This window comes from Castor canadensis, chromosome 2, assembly GCF_047511655.1.
Source record: "Castor canadensis chromosome 2, mCasCan1.hap1v2, whole genome shotgun sequence".
NCBI classification, from domain to species: Eukaryota; Metazoa; Chordata; class Mammalia; order Rodentia; family Castoridae; genus Castor; species Castor canadensis.
The window spans coordinates 193,040,440-193,053,805 of record NC_133387.1 but is presented as its reverse complement, the minus strand read 5'-3'; the positions used below and the strand labels follow the sequence as shown (position 1 = coordinate 193,053,805).

Below are 13,366 nucleotides of genomic sequence, written 5' to 3'. Positions count from 1 at the left end.
TCCATCTCTAACACCTCCAGCATCATTCCCCAGCATTGCTGCATGAGCCTCCTAATGCCCTTCAACAGCCTTGATTGTATCTATTCATCGCACTACAGTGAAGTCATTCTTCCAAATTATAGCCATGGTCATATCATCTCCCTGTTTTAAACTCTTCGGCAACACATTTTTCCTCAGAATAAAGTTCCAAGTCCTTATCAAGATGCACAAGTCCTCCCACATCTCTAGTCATTTTGGCACTACTTTAACTGATGCTTTAGCCATCCTCAAATATTTTCAGGTCTAGGAAGATGCCATGCTCTCACTCACCTTTGGATATTATAAATGGTTTTTTTCTCTTTTTCTAACCCATGACTTAATTACAATTATGTTCTTCTGCAAGTGACAGCAGGATACTTTATTTCTTGTTACAGTCTTGAACTGCTATGGAAACTCTAATGCAAAGTCTCAGAAATGAGCTGTACCTAATTTGTGTTCTGCTATGCATGGCCTACATGTCTAAGTTAACTCCAGCACCAGCTATCACAACTACATCACACTGAGGAGGAAAAAAAAAAATAGAGATGAGGAGTACATGTGTTTTCTTTTTGGAGTAGCCATGTCCTAGCTAAAATTCTGTAATTCTATAACTGAAGAAGCAAGGGAAAATGGGGGTTAAAGAACAACTAGCAAAGTATAACACAGCCTAGAATAACCTCCACTCCCTCTCCTACAGCATCATGGCCAACTCTTGGTCACTTTAGGTCTCAGCTTGGTGGCTCCATTCTTACAGAAAGCTTTCCTGAGCCACTATCACAAGTCTTAGGTTAGATGGCCTTTCTTTATGCTCCCATTATCTCTGACCTTCCCTCCCCAATCAAAACATAATCAATTCCATCATACACAGACTAAGTGATTTGGCCAAGTCCTAAAACAGCAGGAGAAGGAATTGGTAAATGGGCCAGGCAGTCTGCATCTAGAGTCCAAATGTCTTAAACTACCTTACAAAGTTTGCCTCTTATTATTTGTGTGTGTGATATTAGGGTTTGAACTCAGGGCCTCACACTTGCTAAACAGGTGCTCTACCACTTAAGCCATTCTGCCAGTCCTAAGTTTGTCTTTTATTATTTCCTCACTAATCTCTATGAAGGCAGTAAGTTGTCAAACTCAATTGCCACTATATTCCCATTACTTGGCCCAAATCCTAATAATTAGTTCCAAAAAATATTTCTTAAATCAATGAAAAGCAAACAATAGTGTTAGACAAACGTGATAACCACTACACTACGGAAAGAGATAAAAGCAAAAAAACAGTGTCTCTCTCTCTCTCTCTGTGTAGTCTTCAGCTATTCTGTACTATCTCCAGGACCCAAGCAATTTACGTAGATCAAAGAGTGCTGTCCTCTGACTTCTAACTGACCATTTGTTCCAGTTCCTCATGAAACAATGGAAAAAAGTAAGGAAGAACAAAAAAGTCTCCTACAAAGCAAAGAATTTCAACTTGGTTTTAGTAGAACTAGAGCCTAAACCTCTGGGTCCTCATCTAAGATACCATCTAGATTCCTGGATGGGAGGTGTAGCTCTGAACTTCTAAGGTGATAACCCCCTCAGTAAGAATAGCCGGGTCAAACAGAATCACTCACAGGAAAGTAACAGGAAGAACCAGATACCATGAATCAACCCACTCTCCTACGTGCCTTTATCTTTTCTATAACCTGGATTTAGAACTGATAGCTTCACTACAATGTCAAAACATAAAGCATTTTTAAATCAACTTTTTTGGGATATAGTTACATGTTTTATAGCTCTGCACTCCATGTGTTTTACTCATATACTTTCTGCTAGAAAACCCAGTGATTTTATATTTATTTACATTCTGTGGAAACTGAGGCTGGAATAAGTATCAAGTCATCTCATTATCAAGCCAGCCAATATCTTATTGCTTTTGGTCAAAGATCACTGTAAGAGTCACATCATTTATAAGATTATTCTTTAAAACTCTGGCACATTGTCCCAGATGTATAAATGTGAATACATATTTGATGGGTTCTGAAGTTATTTACAGCAAAGAAGAAAAATCCAAGTATGATTTAATATTAGCCCCTAAGACATCCAATCATGACGCTGGAAATTTGACCTGAGGGCTGAGTACACTGGGAATATGGAGTGTAAGTTGGATCCGGGAGAATTTAGAACAGTTGAAAAATAAACTCTACTTCATTATCACTACCAACACCCCAATCTTCCTCCCTCCACATCACATTTTTACTTCATAGTCTCACTCACAAGCTAACAGGTGAGCTATTAACAGGTGAGGTACAATACACAGCTTGGATTTCCCCTCAAGAAATCTTGCTTTTCGATTATCCACCACGACCAGGTAGGCTTCATCCCAGGGATGCAGGGGTGGTTCAACATACGAAAATCAATAAACGTAATAAACCACATTAACAGAAGCAAAGACAAAAACCACTTGATCATCTCAATAGACGCAGAAAAAGCCTTTGATAAGATCCAACATCATTTCATGATAAAAGCTCTAAGAAAACTAGGAATAGAAGGAAAGTTCCTCAACATTATAAAAGCTATATATGACAAACCTACAGCCAGCATTATACTTAACGGAGAAAAATTAAAACCGTTCCCTCTAAAATCAGGAACCAGACAAGGATGCCCACTATCTCCACTCCTATTCAACATAGTACTGGAATTCCTAGCCAGAGCAATTAGGCAAGAAGAAGGAATAAAAGGAATACAAATAGGTAAAGAAACTGTCAAAATATCCCTATTTGCAGACGACATGATCCTATACCTTAAAGACCCAAAAAACTCTACTCAGAAGCTTGTAGACATCATCAATAGCTATAGCAAAGTAGCAGGATATAAAATCAACATAGAAAAATCATTAGCATTTCTATACACTAACAATGAGCAAACTGAAAAAGAATGTATGAAAACAATTCCATTTACAATAGCCTCAAAAAAAATCAAATACCTAGGTGTAAACCTAACAAAAGATGTGAAAGACCTCTACAAGGAAAACTATACACTTCTGAAGAAAGAGATTGAGGAAGACTATAGAAAGTGGAGAGATCTCCCATGCTCATGGATTGGTAGAATCAACATAGTAAAAATGTCGATACTCCCCAAAGTAATCTACATGTTTAATGCAATTCCCATCAAAATTCCAATGACATTCATTAAAGAGATTGAAAAATCTACTGTGAAATTTATATGGAAACACAAGAGGCCACGAATAGCCAAGGCAATACTCAGTCAAAAGAACAATGCAGGAGGTATCACAATACCTGACTTCAAACTATATTACAAAGCAATAACAATAAAAACAGCATGGTACTGGCACAAAAACAGACATGAAGACCAGTGGAACAGAATAGAGGATCCAGATATGAAGCCACACAACTATGAGCAACTTATCTTTGACAAAGGAGCTAAAAATATACGATGGAGAAATAGCAGCCTCTTCAACAAAAACTGCTGGGAAAACTGGTTAGCAGTCTGCAAAAAACTGAAACTAGATCCATGTATATCACCCTATACCAAGATTAACTCAAAATGGATCAAGGATCTTAATATCAGACCACAAACTCTTAAGTTGATACAAGAAAGAGTAGGAAATACTCTGGAGTTAGTAGGTATAGGTAAAAACTTTCTCAATGAAACCCCAGCAGCACAGCAACTAAGAGATAGCATAGATAAATGGGACCTCATAAAACTAAAAAGCTTCTGTTCATCAAAAGAAATGGTCTCTAAACTGAAGAGAACACCCACAGAGTGGGAGAAAATATTTGCCAATTATACATCAGACAAAGGACTGATAACCAGAATATACAGGGAACTTAAAAAACTAAATTCTCCCAAAACTAATGAACCAATAAAGAAATGGGCATGTGAACTAAACAGAACTTTCTCAAAAGAAGAAATTCAAATGGCCAGAAAACACATGAAAAAATGCTCACCATCTCTAGCAATAAAGGAAATGCAAATTAAAACCACACTAAGATTCCACCTCACCCCTGTTAGAATAGCCATCATCAGCAACACCACCAACAACAGGTGTTGGCGAGGATGTGGGGAAAAAGGAACCCTTTTACACTGTTGGTGGGAATGTAGACTAGTACAACCACTCTGGAAAAAAATTTGGAGGCTACTTAAAAAGATGGACATCGATCTACCATTTGATCCAGCAATACCACTCTTGGGGATATACCCAAAAGACTGTTACTCCAGAGGCACCTGCACATCCATGTTTATTGCGGCACTATTCACAATAGCCAAGTTATGGAAACAGCCAAGATGTCCCAGCACTGACGAATGGATTAAGAAAATGTGGTATCTATACACAATGGAATTTTATGCAGCCATGAAGAAGAACGAAATGTTATCATTCGCTGGTAAATGGATGGAATTGGAGAACATCATTCTGAGTGAGGTTAGCCTGGCTCAAAAGACCAAAAATCGTATGTTCTCCCTCATATGTGGACATTAGATCAAGGGCAAACACAACAAGGGGATTGGACTATGAGCACATGATAAAAGCGAGAGCACACAAGGGAGGGGTGAGGATAGGTAAGACACCTAAAAAACTAGCTAGCATTTGTTGCCCTTAACGCAGAGAAACTAAAACAGATACCTTAAAGCAACTGAGGCCAATAGGAAAAGGGGACCAGGAACTAGAGAAAAGGTTAGATCAAAAAGAATTAACCTAGAAGGTAACACCCACACACAGGAAATCAATGTGAGTCAATGCCCTGTATAGCTATCCTTATCTCAACCAGCAAAACCCCTTGTTCCTTCCTATTATTGCTTATACTCTCTCTACAACAAAATTAGAGATAAGGGCAAAATAGTTTCTGCTGGGTATTGAGGGGGGGAGCGGGAGGGGGTGGATTGGGTGGTAAGGGAGGGGGTGGGGGCAGGGGGGAGAAATGAACCAAGCCTTGTATGCACATATGAATAATAAAAGAAAAATGAAAAAAAAAAAAAAAAAAAGAAAAAAAAAGAAATCTTGCTTTTCATCTTTCATTTTCTTGTCCAAATATCAAAGTATGTCACAAAATGTCAAGACATAATTTAGCTACAAATAAAGTGAGCATAAATGAGGGTACCCAGAGAATGACGAAGCTGATTCTAAGAGAATTTTTAAAAATGAAGACATTTAGTGAGTATATGGGAGGGATAATACTGAGATAAGGCTACTAAGTTAAACATGAAATAGGTTGAAACCCTGAGAGCACTAAGCCCAGAGTCATTGTGTTTAAATCTATTCAAAAAAGGATCATCTTGAAAATGTCACATCTCACCAAGCTTACAGAACTGTTTAATCAATTGGAAAAAGTTTCTTGACTCTGAAGGAGTTAAAGGATCTTTAAGAAAGATCCATTAGACAATGTTCTTTCTATAATATTAAAATTTCACATGATCATCCCTTTGCCTCAATTCTGCCAATATCCTTCAGACAGTCCCCGAAAACAGGCAGGGATAGCAATACTTCACTCAGACAAAGTAGACTAAAACTTACATTGATCAAATGAGATAGAAAAGGACAATCTATACTAATAAAAGGGGAAATACACCAAAAGGAAATAACAATTATCAAACTATATGCACCCAATGTCAATGCACCCAATTTCATCAATCATACTCTGAAGGACCCAAAAGCACATATTAACTCCAACACAGTGGTAGTGGGAGAACTTAATACCTCCCTATCACCAATAGATAGGTCATCCAAACAAAAAATCAATAAAGAAATCCTAGACCTGGATCACACCATAGATCAAGGGGACCTAACTGATGTCTACAGAATATTTCATCCAACTTCTGCACAATATACATTCTTCTCAGCAGCCCATGGAACCTTCTCCAAAATTGATCATATCTTAGGGCACAAAGCAAGCCTCAGCAAATATAAGAAAATAGAAATAATCCCATGCATTCTATCTGATCACAATGCATTAAAACTAGAAATCAACAACAAAAACAGCAGTAAAAAAACACGCAAACAATTGAAAGCTGAACAACACATTGCTCAATGAAGGAATGGGTCATTGATGAAATAAAAGAGGAAATTAAAAGGTTCCTGGAAGTTAATGAAAATGAAAACACAACCTACCGGAACATATGGGACACACCAAAGGCAGTCCTAAGAGGAAAGTTTATAGCCATGAGTGCATTTATTAAAAGGACAGAAAGATCTCAAATCAATGACATAACACTACAGCTCAAACTCCTAGAAAAACAAGAAGAAGCAAATCCCAAAACAAGCAGAAAGAAAGAAATAATTAAAATAAGGGCTGAAATCAATGAAATAGAAACATACAAAGAATGAATGAAGCAAAAATCTGGTTTTGAAAAAATAAATAAGATTGACAGACCCCTGGCAAATCTGAGTAAAATGAGGAGAGAAAAAACCCAAATCAGTAAAATCAGAAATGCAAAAGGAGAGATAACAACAAACACCACAGAATCCAGGAAATCATCAGAGACTACTTTGAGAGTGTATACTCTAATAACTTTGGAAAATCTTCAAGAAATGGACAGATTTCTAGATACTTATGACCATCCAAAACTGAACCAAAGGATATAAATCACCTGAATAGACCTATAACACAAAAAGAAATTGAAGCTGCCATCAAGAGCCTCCTAAAAAAGAAAAGTCCAGGACCTGCTGGATTCACTGCTGAATTCTGTCAGATGTTTAAAGAAGAACTAATACCAACCCTCCTTAAACTCTTCCATGAAACAGGAAGGGAAGGAACACTGCCTAACCCATTTTATGAAGCCAGTAGTACATGTATCCCAAAACCAGGCAAAGACACCTACAAAAAGGAGAACTATGGGCCAATTTCCTTAATGAACATCAATGTAAAATCCTCAATAAAATAATGGGAAACTGAATCCAACCACACATCAGAAAAATCATCTACCATGATCAAGTCAGCTTCATCCCAGGGATACAGGGGTGGTTCAACATACACAAATCTATAAATGTAATACAGCACATCAATAGAAGCAAAGACAAAAACCACTTGACCATCTCAATAGATGCAGAAAAAGTCTTCAACAAGATCCAACACCACTTCATGATAAAAGCTCTAAGAAAATTAGGAATAGAAGGAATTACCTCAACATTGTAAAGGCTATATATGAAAAACCTACAGCCAACATCATACTTAACGCTGAAAAACTGAAACCATTCCCCCTAAAATCAGGAATGAGACAAGGGTGCCCAATATCCCCACTCCTATTCAACAGAGTACTGGAATTTCTAGCCAGAGCAATTAGGCAAGAAGAAGAAATAAAAGGAATACAAACAGGTAAAGAAACTGTCGAAATATCCTCATTTGCAGATGATATGATCCTATACCTTAAAGACCCAAAAAACTCTACCCAAAAACTCTTAGACACCATAAACAGCTAGAGCAAAGTGGCAGGATACAAAATCAACTTACAAAAATCATTAGCTTTTCTATACACCAACAACAAACAAACTAAGAAGGAATATATGGAAACAATTCCATTCACAATAGCTTCAAAAAAAATCAAATACCTAGGAGTAAATTTAATAAAGGTATATTAATAAATTTAATATACCTGACTTCAAACTATATTACAAAGCAATAGTAATAAGAACAACATGGTACTAGCACAAAAACAGACATGAAGACCAGTGGAACAGAATAGAGGACCTGGATATGAATCCACACAACTATACCCACCTAATTTTTGACAAAGGTGCCAAAAATATACAATGGTGAAAAGACAACCTCTTCAACAAATGTTGCTGGAAAAACTGGTTACCCATCTGTAAGAAACTGAAACTAGATCCATGTCTATCACCCTGTACTAGTATCAACCCAAAATGGATCAAGGACCTTAATATCAGACCTGAAACTCTGAAGGTACTACAGGAAGGAGCAGGAAACACTCTGGAACTAATAGGTATAGGCAAAAACTTCCTCAATAGAACCCCAGCAGCCCAGCAACTAAGAGAAAAATGAATAAATGGGACTTCATAAAATTAAAAAGCTTCTGCACAACAAAAGAAATGGTCTCTAAACTGAAAAGACCACCCATAGAGTGGGAGAAAATATTTGCCAGCTATACATCAGACAAGGGACTGGTAACCAGAATATACAGGGAACTTAAGAAACTAAACTCTCCTAAAATCAAGGAACCAATTAAGAAATGGGCAACTGAACTAAACAGAACTTTCTCAACAGAAGAAATTCAAATGGTCAAAAACCACATGAAAAAATGCTCACCACCTCTGGCCATAAAGAAAATGCAAATCAAAACCACACTAAGATTCCACCTCACCCCTGTTAGAGTAGCCATCATCAAAAACACCAACAACAACATGTGTTGGCGAGGATGTGGGAAAAAGGAACCCTTGTACTCTGCTGGTGGGAATGCAATCTGGTGCAACCACTCTGGAAAAAAATTTGGAAGCTTCTTAAAAATTTAAACATAGATCTACCATATGATCCAGCAATACCACTCCTGGTGATATACACAAAGGAATGCAACACAGGTTACTCCTTAGGCACCTGCACACCCAAGTTTATTGCAGCACTATTCACAATAGCCAAGTTATGGAAACAACCAAGATGCCCCACTACTGATCAAGAAAATGTGGTACTTGTACACAATGGAATTTTACTCGGCCATGAAGAAGAATGAAATCTTACAATTTGCAGGTAAATGGATAGAACTGGAGAACATCATTCTGAGTGAGGTCAGCCAGGCTCAGAAGACCAAATATTGTATGTTCTCCTTCATATGCAGACTTTAGATCTAGGGCAAATACAGCAATGTGGTTGGACTTGGGTCACATGACAATTGGAGAGCACATATGGGAGATATAGGAATAGGTAGAAAACCCAAAACATGAAAGCATTTGAGGTCCCCACTCCAGAGGAACTAATACAGAAACCTTAAAGGGACAGAGGTTATCATGAGCAGGGGATCAGGAACCAATGTAAAGATCAGATAGAGATGAATCAACATGGGTCATAACACATGGATACACGAAAGCAATGTTAGGAATATTTCTGTATAGTTTTCGTTAACTCAACTAGCAAAACACTTTGTCTTCCTTATTATGCTTATGTCTTTTCTTCAACAAAATCAGTTATAAGGGCAGAACAGGACCTGACTGGAACTGAGGGGGAGGGGGTGGGAATGGTGAAGGAGGGGGCCAGGGTGGAGAAATGACCCAAACAATGTATGCACATGTGAATAAATGAACAACAAATAAAATAAAATAAAATAAATATCCTTCAGACAAAGTCCATCATGAGTTCACGTGCATGAAACAAGTAGGGTTTTATTGCTCACTGTGGCAAGGGAGAATGTACACTATGGAGAACTATGGGGTGTTTCAACAAGAACATATGAAAGAAATCTGTTAAATGACTGGGGTTTTGGTGGAGTGATTTGGAGTAAGGAGTCTACAAAAGTCAGAATTCGCCGTCCGTTGGGTACTGTTAGATGGCAGGGGCAATTCAATGATTTGATAGCTCAAATGTCTAATTTAGGAAGACACACTAGAAAAATGATAAAGTTGTGATAGCTAGAGAATTAATAATCACTCATTTCTTCCCCCCCGCCCCCAAAAAAGATATTTGCTATTTTGTGAAAGGCACAGTGACCTTATTTTTGTCTGTGCTTTTCAAAAATGCTTTTGTTTTGTCTTGTTTTATCAGCATAACCCTGATCTCATTTACCTCTGAGTGACCTTTTTTTTTTACTATATGAGATGGACAAATTTCTTTTTTTCTTCATTTATTCATATGTGCATACAATGTTTGGGTCATTTCTCCCCCCTATCCCCTGTCCCCTCCCTTTTCCCCTCCCTCCCCCTCCTTCTCCTCCCCACTCCCTCGCTTCCAGGCAGAAACTGTTTTGCCCTTATCTCTAATTTTGTTGAAGAGTCTCTGGGTGACCTTGTCTGAGGTTGATAGTCTGTGAAATTGTTTATATCTGATAGGAGATTAATATGGTCTAGCTGTAAATGCCAGACCACCTTATGAATATCAAAGGCTTTTGTTTTCTTTCTTTTTGGAAATTTTTTCTTAGTATCACAAATGCATAAGTGAAGGAATGCTTGCCAGAATCAATTTGATGAAGGAAATAATGTGACATTCCTCACACTAAGGAGCAATGAAATAAAGTTCAAACATGTTCTCTTCATCCTCAAGAACAGTTTTCTTCTCCATACCCTGTCACCTCAGGAAAACCCACACTTGCAGCAGCAATGACAGTGAGCATACTGAAGGGGAAGCTGCAAATCATTGCTGAATGCTCCAGACAGTTGACACAGAACTCTCTCATCTTTCAGATAGGACACTGAATTTACACTGGTTGGGCCCCAGCAAGCAAACAGACATGATCAATGCCCAGAAAGTTCTCAATCACTCAATCTTCTCTCTTATTTACCATTACATTGGAGCCCAGATGAAGGAGTTTAATATTCAGACCTTTTCCAAACTCCTCCTACTTCTGCAGATGGAGTTTCCTGCACTGCCCATTGCTCATCCCCTGTTTGTGGCTTACTTCATTCATAAGACTTTCTCATGCTAATGAGAAATGCCAATGGGCATGAGGTGGGCAAATGGGAATTGCTTGTGCACAGCATAATTTTTGGCATCTTCTTTGAGACTTTTGTGACTTTGGCCAGTTTCATACTAACCACTTGACTTAAGGCACCATTCTAATTTTCTGTAAATCAACTATGCAAAGACTTTGCTAGCTTGCTGAAAGTTTTGAGTATATGCCTGAGATCCCATGATAACACATATCAGAGTCAGTCTTCCCACCATATCTATCTGACTCACAACCTGCCCTTTCTCTACCTTGATGGAAAATCCCACTTGACTAAAAAAAAGAATATTGTTACTTTTCATCTTTTCAGACAAGATTTTAATAGCAAAACTAAACATGTTTTGATTTATAAGTGATTAGAAAGGGTGGGATATTATCTGGTGTGGATAATGGAAGATAAAGATGAAGTGTGAAGTCTTACCAACATTTGGCTTCCAAGTGAGTTATTTGAGAAATTATAATACTCTCAGACACTTAGAGCCCCTCCTGAGCTGTGATCGAGTTGAGTGCCCCTTATACAGGAGATCAAGTGAAAAAGGAAGCATTGTGACTGACCTGGGAAGCACCTTGCAGGTCTCCCCGGAGTTGGAAGTCAATAACTTTCTCAGACACTGCAGTGCTCTCTGCTTTGCTGAGTGTATTTTCCTTGTGTTGAATAATATCTTCCACACATTCCTCTTACTGCTAAAGGTCAGGTGTTGAAGGACTCCATTCCTCCCATCACTTTAGCTGCCATAAAGCACCCAGACCACCTAGTTCCAGGATTCTGGAACTAAATGAGTCATAAGGATAATTTTCTGAAGGCCTATCAAAAAAAAACTTATTTAGTTTTGGGACATTACATTTTCCAAAGAGTTTACTCTATTCCCCCCACCCCATACACACATACATATATTCCATTCTAGGTACTTTTCTTACACTGTGACAATGACACTTCTCATAAAGAAGTAAGATCTTTATCTGACCCACCACCTCCTTGAATCTGGGCTGACTATTGTAATTGCCTCCACCAACACAACGCAAAAGAAGTGTCATTGCATAATTTCTCAGGCTAAGTCATAAACAAAATATAGCCTCCTCTTTCTCTTCCCCAACTTCTTCCCCCTCTCTCCTTGATGTCCCTTGTAATCCAGTCACCACGTTTTTAAAAAGCCTAGGCCATAAAGAGTAGCCACATGTGGCAGTTCCAACTGACAGCTCCAGCTAGGACCCCCATCAATTGCCAGATATGTGAGTACTTGAGACTCAAGATGATTGCAGCTTCCAGCCTTCAAGCATTCCTGCCAAGGTCCTTGATATTGTGAGGCAGAGATAAGGCATTCCCATTGTACCCTATCTGAAATCCTGACCTATAAAAATTCTAAGAGTTAATGAATAATTGTTATCACTTTCAGCCATTACGGCATGGGGTGATTGGTTATACATACAGTATTAGATATAGATGGACTTAGCAGTGAAGCCATCTGAGAAATATGCCCATCTTGAAACATGATTCTAGATATAAATTCTTTTCCTTTCTTCTCTTCCACTGCTTATTCACACATCAAAGGACTTACAGTGATGCATGTCACAGAATTGCCTTTAGGTTAATCATGGAAGCAATAAATGTAAAAGTGTAAAACACCACTGTAGTTGCTATTACCAGACTTTCAGAAAACACACTCAATCCTACATGAGTAGTGTACATATGATGTCTTATGTGACTGTCATACTATATTCTTGAATTTATCTATTGAACAGAGGAAAAACTGCAAATATAAATGTCTCAATGTCTGAGGCACAAAGAAATATAGTTTGACTTGAAATTAGGTGAAATTAATTGTTGACAAAATGACTCAAGTAGTAGAGCTCCTCCCTAGCAAGGCCCTGAGTTCAGCCCTTACAACACTAAATGAACAAGCAAACAAATATATACATACATAAATAGACATCCCTGGTTTTCTAAAAATTTGTTTTAGAGCTAGGCATGGTGATTAATGCCTGAAATTCCAGTACTTGGAAGGCTGAGGCAGGAGGATTAAAAGTTCAAGGGCATCTTAGGCTACATAGCAAGACCCTGTCTCAAAACAAACAAAAAAAATTAATTTGGGTATTATTAATCTATTTACCTCCCCACAGGTAGCCCAATAAGTGGTACAGGAGCTACCTGTACCATGTGTATAGTAATTATTATACACATTAACCGTACAAATTAATGGGTTTCACTGTAACATTTCCATATTTGCATATATCATGCTTTAATCAAGTTTGTCCCTTCTACCTTCTCTTGTCCCCTTCACTCCCACCTCTCCCTTGGTCCCCTTCCCTTTCCTGAGCTACTGGAGTCTTGTTCAAGAAATATTTGCTTTGCCTATATCTTGAAAAGTTTCTTCTGATAGTTTCAACATTTCAGGTCTTACATTAAAGTGGTCCATTTTGAGTTTTTTTTTAACAAAGTGGGAGATATGGGTCTAATTTAAATCTTCAACATGTGGATATCCAGTTTTCCTCAACATTTGTTGAAAGGGCTGTCTTTTCTTCAACTAATGTTTTTAGTACCTTTGTCAAAACTCAGATGGTTATACATGTGTGGGTTTATTTCTGGGTCCTCTATTGTATTATATTGGTCTGTGTGTGTGTGTATGCCAATACCATGTTGTAAGACAAATATTCATTACCATCTTTCATAGTTCTGTGAGTTGATTTGGTTTTGCTGAGTTATTCTTAGAGTCTCTCATGCAGTTGAAGTCAGATATTAACTGGAGATACAGTCTTCTCA

The 13,366-nt window shown here is 37.9% G+C and overlaps 1 long non-coding RNA gene across 1 annotated transcript in view; it reads right to left on the bottom strand.

The window, feature by feature from the left end:
• Positions 1-12,332, bottom strand: part of LOC141420906 (uncharacterized) — a 64,482-nt gene extending 52,150 nt beyond the window's left edge. Inside the window, exon 1 of the long non-coding RNA XR_012445627.1 lies at positions 11,164-12,332. This is a non-coding gene — a long non-coding RNA (uncharacterized lncRNA). The remainder of the gene's footprint in view (positions 1-11,163) is intronic.
• Positions 12,333-13,366: the final 1,034 nt, after the last annotated feature.